The sequence below is a fragment of the Lactuca serriola genome, chromosome 4, assembly GCF_051521515.1.
Source record: "Lactuca serriola cultivar US96UC23 chromosome 4, Lser_US96UC23_V15, whole genome shotgun sequence".
Classification (NCBI taxonomy): Eukaryota; Viridiplantae; Streptophyta; class Magnoliopsida; order Asterales; family Asteraceae; genus Lactuca; species Lactuca serriola.
This window is the reverse complement of record NC_136411.1, coordinates 112207622-112214746: the sequence shown is the minus strand read 5'-3', so window position 1 is coordinate 112214746 and position 7125 is coordinate 112207622.

The following is a 7125-nucleotide window of genomic DNA, read 5'->3' as shown; positions in this document are numbered from 1 at the left end:
AGGTATTCTAGATCTATTAGAAATATTGTGTGATCACCTTCCCAATATAATATTTCGACATTATGTTTGGGTATCATGAAATTCAGATTATTTAGATAATTCTTCAAAAACAGTTTCTTATCAAGATAGCAATGAGAAACCACGAACAAGGAATTTATAAAGTTCATATTCTTTTTATTATCAAATATAAGATTAAATCAACATTAAATGTTGATTTTATCTCATAAATAAATGATGATGGTTTCAATCAAGGATAATCAGAGGAAATATATTCCAATAATAATATTTTTCATAACAGATTTCTTAAAAAAAAAAGTTTATAGGTCGGGGCTACCCCACACCCCGCAAGGGCGGCCACCCTTAACCCCTGTCCGTTGACCGGGCAGTGGGACCCCCGCCAGGGGCGTTGCCCTAGAACCTGCAAGGGGGTGCAACCCCTTTGACACCCTTCATTTTGGTCGAACCTAGATCGAACTTGTTTTATAAAAGTGTACACTTCGCACCTCCTAACTTCTCTAGAATCGAAGATTTAAACTCCATTAGTAATATGTAAGTTCCATTGTACTAGAATGATCATGTGACACTAAATCACCAACCATTAACATGTAAAGTTTATTTGTTGTTTGTTAGGTGTGTCAAACCCAACAAATAAAGGGATACGATATACTCCAAAAGAATCCCACTATATTGCAATAAAAGGTAGTACAAGGCAAGTAGGGTCGATCCACAGAGACACGGGATAATCAGTCTATACCTCTTTGCACAAGGTAGTATGGTCACTAACAGTAAAAGGGGGGTTTTAGAATGCAATGATTAAAACAAAAAATAAAAAAACACAAGTAATCAGCTAAATTAGTGAATTAAATTCAGAATTTGTAAGGACTCCAACTCTATGTATGACAACTTAGCAATGCGATTCCAAGATAACATGATATTTGCCCAATTCTATATAAGTTGGTACTTTGAAGTGTTAAGAAGCTCTAACACTTCCCATTCACCACATTAATTAACCACAACAAGCTCTTTGATTAACCCTAACCTTACTAATCTAATCTAAACAAGCTCTTAGAATTAGATTAAAAGATTGCATTAAGCTTTATGTGAATGTTCCCAACAACACCTAATACTCCTCATAAGCTCAGGAGTGTAAGAATGTGTGGATAAGATTTACACTAAATTCATTCAATGGAAATCGGTTTAGTGCTTGTTACTTAGTCCAATTCACAAAACAATTACAGATTTTGCAAAATAGATAACTTGAATGAACTAACACAAATTCAAATGGCCAATAAGAATCACAATTAGAATCAAACATTTGATTAAAGCAAAATCAAATTCACTAGATAGAAATTAAAACCAAACACCAAGCCATATGATTGAAATCATAACCAAGAAGTCAAAACATGAAGTTGGAGAAACTAAGGTTCTAGCCACACATGGCTAGAACAAAATCACAAGTTGTAAAGATGGAAATGATGTGCAATTACAACTTACAAATAAGAGAAATAATGTTTTCAAATGCTAAACGATCAAATCCTTGCAAAAACCTTCGAAATTCCCTATCCAATAATGCTCTGATATGTTGTGTGTCCCAAAAAATGACTCAATTCCCATGATATGAAAAATAGGAAAAACTGCCAAAAGGCTGTTTTGGGTCGAACACGGCCCATGTCAAAATAGAGTAAATCAACACGGGTCGTGCTGAGTGAAAAATGGTCTTCAATCCTCAATTCCAATTCCAAAGTTTGATGCTCAAAACTGCTCAGCTGGGCCAACACGACCCGTGTCAAAATAGGCTAAAATGACATGGCTCGTGTTCAGCAAGGTCAAACTCTTCTTTTATGGTCAAACACGATCCGTGCCCATTCTGCAGTGTAAAACCAATACACCCCGTGTACCCCTCTGACTCCAATTCCAAACTTCATTTTTTCAACTTTTCCTCTTTGAGTCAGATCAACCCGAAATCTTCACCAATGCTTCCCGGCACCTCCAAAATCACAATTCAACCTCCGGTTTACCTGGAAAAGACATGAAAGTGTGCAAATACGGTTGTTCTAGATACTAAAATTAATATGATAAAATGAAAGAAGAATGAAGTATAACTAAGCTAAATAAATGCATAAAAAGGGACTAAAAGTGTGCAAAAAGGTGCACAAAATGCACCTAACAAATCTCCCCAAGATTGAACATTTCTTGTCCCCAAGAAAGAACGAGAATCAGACGAACCAGGATGATTTCTAGATAGCAAAAAAAAAACATAGAGCAAAAGGGGATGGAAAGATCCTAAAGGCTAGGAATGAATGCAAGCAATGAAAATCATGAAAAAGAAAAAAAAAATGTACAAAAACACTTGAGAAACAAAATGAACCAAAGAAAAAATTAAGAACAAAAGCAATTTATTTACTTTTATAAATAAATATAAATACGATCAGACTTTACATCAATGGAGCTCCAATCATTAATACCTAGGCGACCATCCTGCTACCTTCCACATATCATAGACTCCCAAAGTAAGGAAGACCACTAAACGGTGTAATCCAATAACCCAATCATAGTTTTATTTAAATTTTATACATTAATTAGCTTTTGCGAGCGAAAATAACATAGTTTGGGATCTCATGTCCTTAAGACTAGATGGTCAAAAATCAGAATCGACGCATCCTTAAGAACCCGTCACAGCAAATCAACTTTCGCTGAAACAGTGAGCCCACCCGAAGGGGCCCAGCCGCCCAGCTCCTATGCTTTCACTTTTTCGAGAGCCACAAGTATCATATCACATAGTTCTTCATTTGCCAAATTTAACTTTGAGATGGCTTCTGATTTAATTGAACTTGGATTTGAATCTTCGTTTTGAGCTTTGAATTCTTCAATCAACTTTTGAATTTCTGAAAGTTTCTTCGATTAAGTGCTTGAAATTTTTGATTTGGGTACTGGATATTATAGTTGTACCCATTCTTCTTTCTTGACTGTGCGGATCTAATACTTAAGCTCTCTGTTACCGCGAGGGTAACGCGTGTCAACAAATAGGTCCATGTTCTGTGGGTCCAGAGTTACTGATAAAAATTCTTTTTAAACATTCAGAAGTAAAACATCCTAAAGTTGTTATTACCGCCCACAAAAACGTTCCGGTATGCCATTTTTTCTTATTATCTAAGGTTGGGGTCTCGAATTATGGTGTTTGGGTCCCCAAGTTAAGATAGCTGATTCTACACTTCCGGTAACTATCCGGTCGCCTTGGGTATTTTGTTTTTCATTTGATTTCTCGTTTTCCCACTTCATGGAGCTATCGTATGTAAAGATTGTCATCATCTCGTATAAATTTATTTATTTTTTATATAGGATGCAAAAAACTTTGAAACTAAAGCAAAAAGGAAAAATATTTTTGGGTTTTATATTTTAAAATGCAGGGTGCAAAAGAAAACATATTTTTTTTAAATATGAATGAAATCTATGAATGAACCTAGTGTACAACTCTACCCCTCCCCAAGCTGAAAGATAAGCATCGTGCCCGATACTCGGAGAGGGCGGAACAACCAATTGCGGAGGAGGAGGAGGATAGTAGCTGGGATTTCCGGTCCAAGCCCAAAAGTCCTCCTCATGCTTGTGCTGACGCTCTTGATCCCGAGCGTATTGAGTGGTGAAGGAGGAAAAACTTTGGGTTAGGCTCGTGAGATCTTGATGGTAAGTGTCGAGGTGGGTATGGATCGATTGGAATTGATCCATATATTGTTGGTGATATGATGGGTGCCCAACATGATGGGATGCGTTAGCTCCATCCATGGGAGGAGAATTTTATGGTGCCGACCCGCCACTCTCATCAGCCTCGTCACTTTCTCCACCGTCCTCATCTTTCTCGTCGGAGAAGGAGACGGGGAAAAGATAAGGCATGATTTGTCAGTTGGTGAAGTTAGTAGGCCGCCTGAGGTCAAAGTTGTTCCGGTTTTCGGAAATGATGAGGATTCGTAGGTTGTGGTTTTAGCCCACGGTCCAATTGTGGTTCCCGTCCTCCGTCCGAAACATCCTCATGCTCTCAAGTACTGTTGTGGTAAGGTAGGGGTTACCGGGCAACGGTTGGTGAATTCTGGGAAATGGGGGCCGGACTGGCGCACTTTTAGCAAACAATCTGACAATACCGCCACAATAGATTTTTCTGGACCGTGATGTGCTGAGGCGGATGAGCTTGTTGCAAAGGAATGAACCATAGTGAGGAATGAGGTTATCGTCCGGGTGCGACATCGCATAGAGTATTTTGAGCTCAAAAGCGCTAATGGTGCTTCTTTCTTCTCTAGGGACAACAAGTGAAGCAATAATCCTATGGGCCACTTTCATCACAGGGTGGATGAGAGATGAGGTCTTAGCAAAGCTTGAGACATAGGGATGTTGATGCGTAAGGTCAGTCCACCACGTAAGGTCACTATTCTTGGGATTGGGTCATTGGGACCGGAGGTGTTTTCTGTGGGGGGGCCCAACTATGGCATTGATTTGGTCTAGGGCAAGGCATGATCTTGGATCATAAGTCGGAAATGTAGGACACCGTGGTCTAAATAGAGTGAAGATAAGAACTTTGTTGTCGGTACTTTGTAACTGAGCTCGTGGACCCGCAACAACCTTTGTCATCCAATGTTCCGAAACAAGGTGTGGACTTGATTATAGATGTGCAACTCATGGAGAGATGACACATGCACAAATTTCTTAATGGTATGAGTGCACTGTAGAATGGTCTCAAGTTTGGCAACTTGAATTGGCCCGAAACAAACCACACCACCATGTGCCGGATTGGGTGGAGGTGATGGGGGCCTAGGCGGAGGCGATGGGGACATACGACGGCGAGCCGACGACTTGGTGTGTCTAGGTCTTTTATAATGTTCGCCTTCCATATGCAAAATTGTTGTTGGGACAAAGATTCAACCGGTCAATGGGTCAAAAAGTCAACTATTGACGGGTCCGGTCAATTCAAGTTTGGCCACCACAAATTAGCGGGAAGCTCAGTTTGAATGATTTCCAAGTTATTGTCAAGTCCAAAATGACCACAAATACATGCAATTTGACCTTAAGAACACAAAATCCACAAGTGAAGAATTGAAAAGATTGTACCAGATTATGAGTGGATATACGTTGTTGTTGGTGAGAAAGTTCTTCTTCAACCTCTCCAAGCTTTCCTACATGAAGATTTAAGTATAAAAACACCAAAATCTTAAAAAAATTCGGACCTAGGGTTTATCAATCCACCATGAAAGTATAAGAAAATGGTGTGTGAGATGTAGGAGATGAAGTGGAGAAGATGAAAATCAAACCTTTTTGAAGATTCAAGCCAAAATCGTGGAAAAATCAATGGATGCAAGTAAAAATCAAACCTTGGGGTTTTCTTGGGAGAAAGGGCTGTTTTGGGGAGTGTTTATGGGTAAATGAGGTGAAAAACCCGATTTTAAACTTAAAAACCCACATGGTCTGCTGTGCAAACACGGCCCGTGTTAATATAGTGTAAATCAACACGGGTCATGTTGGGTGAAATATTTGTTGTGAATGGCTGAACACGACCCGTGTTCGGTATAAGGCAAAAATGAACACAGGTCGTGTACCTCTCTGACTCCGAAAATATTAGCCTCACATGAAAACGACCCGTGTTCATTATAAGGCAAATTGGACACGGGCCATGTACGGATCTGTTTGCCACTTCCCACTTTTTGAACCCAAAATCCCCTCTCATTCAAAAGAAATGGTTTTGCATCCTGAGGTTCGTTTGGTGATTTAAAAACATGTTTAAATGCATTTGGAACATAAAAAGCAAAAAAAAAATCAAAGAAATTGAAATGTTTTTAAAGAAAAAGACAAAAATACCCCCGGGTTGCCTCCCGGTTAGCCGCCCTTGTTTTAAGTCGTGGGCTCGACATGGCCCTCGAATATGCTTCAGTATTGGTACTTGGGGTTCCCAACCACTTCTATCTCTCCATCCTTCACCTCTAATCCTTCGTAAAATGGATTCAATCTATGTCCATTGACTTTTAATGTTTTTTCCGGTTTGTTGGCTTGTGATTTCCACCGCACCATGGTCGAATACCTTTGTGACCATGAAAGGACCAACCCATCTTTATCTTAACTTCCCTGAAATCAACTTGAACCTCGAGTGGTAAAGAAGCACTTTTTGTCCTTGTGCAAAAGTCTTCCGAGAAATCATTTTGTCATGATACGCCTTTGTCCTCTCTTTATAAATCTTGTCACTTTCGTATGCATCATTTCTGATCTCCTCTAACTCTTGAATGTCTAGCTTCCTTTTGTTTCCCGCCTCATCTTCATTCAAATTGAATTTCTTTACAGCCCAAAAAGTTTTGTGCTCGAGCTCAACCGGAAGGCGACACAGTTTTCTAAACACAAGCCGGTATGGGGACATACCAATGGGGGTTTTGAAAGCAGTGCGGTATGCCCATAAGGCATCATCCAACCTTATACTCTAGTCCTTGCAGTTTGGATTGACTTGTGACAACCCTATATTTTTCCAAAGCAATGTAACACTCAAAAGTCAAACACAACAAAACTATTTGGAATCAAGGAAATTAGCCTAAAAAATAAAGTGTTCAAAAATCTAAATTGGGATGCATAAAATGTTAGATATCGTGCCAAGGTGTCCAAAAACATAAAGAACATTCGAAACCAGGTTATAATGAAGAAACTATGACAACTCAAATATTCACGACACACCCGGTAAAACATTATTTAACGTAAAAAGTGAAATTCCAATAAAATGCATTTTTAGCCTTAAGTATCTAAACAAAAGTCATAGAGTTCGTTAAACCGTAACGTACATAAAAAGATCGCCCAAATTGGACTTCGTATGAAAAAGTTACGAATTTTCTAAGTTTCGTAACAACGGTAGAGAGCTAAAACCTCGAATTAAAAATCGAACGATATTTAGCTAACGCAACCTAAACGAGAGTTGAAGGTCTCCACAATAGAAGTAAAATGATAAAAAGACAAATGAAAACAGACGTCGGATAAAGAAGTTATGAATTTTTAACGGACTTTAGCAGTCCCGGCCTATTAAAAACATAGTATTAAAAATAAATCAAAACTAGCCGACAAAGTCTAAATGAAAGTTGTAGAGCATAGTCTCACCTACGCGTGGATATA